We start from the raw sequence: 1,149 nt of genomic DNA on the forward strand, positions 1-1,149 counted from the left end.
TTTTCCAGTTGTAAAGTATTATTTTTAATTATCCAAAATAAATGTGTAGTAAATACTCTTTTTATAAATCTTTGTTTTCTTGATTGCTTCCTTAGCATATAATTTCAGAAATAGAACTGATTAAAGGGTATGCACATTTTTAAGGATTTATAATGCCAGATGCCTTCCAAAAGATGTTAACAGCTTATTGAACTGACAGTATATAAGGCTGCTATAAAGTAATTTATTTATTTGAAAAACAAATCTTTGTTGTGTAGAAATATATATTTTAAAAATCCCCCAGAAAAGATGCTCTTCTCTCATTTCCCCATCCTCTTCCCTTCTTCCACACCTCTGATATAAAGGACATTATTATATCTTATTAAAACTTCATCCACGCTGGGCATGGTGGCTCACGTCTATAATCCTGGCATTTTGGGAGGCCAAAGCAGGCAGATCACTTGAGGTCAGGAGTTTGAGACCAGCCTGGCCAACATGGTGAAATCCTGTCTCTACTAAAGATACAACAATTAGCCAGGAGTGGTGGCTGGCGCTTGTAATCCCAGCTACTCGGGAGGCCAAGGTACGAGAATCGCTTGAATCCGGAGGTTGCAGTGAGCCGAGATCGCACCACTGCACTCCAGCCTGGGTGATAGAGCGAGACTCTGTCTCAAAATGAGATAAAATAAAACAAAATGAAAACTTCATCCAGACGTCTAGACAACACTTTATGTATTCTTCTGTATTTGCAAGTTACATGTTCATACAGCCATCTACAGATACCAGTTAGCCTTTGTAATCCATTCCCCACTTAAGTTTCACCCTTTACTGGCTTTTCAGTTAATCCCTTGAGGAAAGGTTTGGAATTGAGAGGTAAATCCTTTATAAGGAGAATGCTGCAGTCTATTCGCTATTCGACGATGACCAAACTACTTCCCGGCCCTCCTATCTCCTGCCTCAGCCTCCCGAGTAGCTGGGATTACAGGAGCCAACCGCCATGCCCGGCTAATATTTTGTATTTTAAGTACAGACGGGGTTACACCGTGTTGGCCAGGCTAGTCTCGAACTCCTGACCTCAGGTGATCTGCCCACCTCAGCCTCACAAAGTCCTGGGATTACAGGCGTGAGCCACTGAGCCCAGCAATTTTTTTTTTTTTTTTTTTTTAGAAA

At 41.0% G+C, this 1,149-nt stretch overlaps 1 pseudogene; it reads right to left on the reverse strand.

The window, feature by feature from the left end:
* LOC105520221 overlaps positions 1–859 on the reverse strand; it is a 71,984-nt pseudogene extending 71,125 nt beyond the window's left edge.
* Between the last annotated feature and the right edge of the window lie 290 nt (positions 860–1,149).

Source organism: Colobus angolensis, unplaced genomic scaffold (assembly GCF_000951035.1).
Source record: "Colobus angolensis palliatus isolate OR3802 unplaced genomic scaffold, Cang.pa_1.0 Scaffold372, whole genome shotgun sequence".
In the NCBI taxonomy this organism is placed as follows: Eukaryota; Metazoa; Chordata; class Mammalia; order Primates; family Cercopithecidae; genus Colobus; species Colobus angolensis.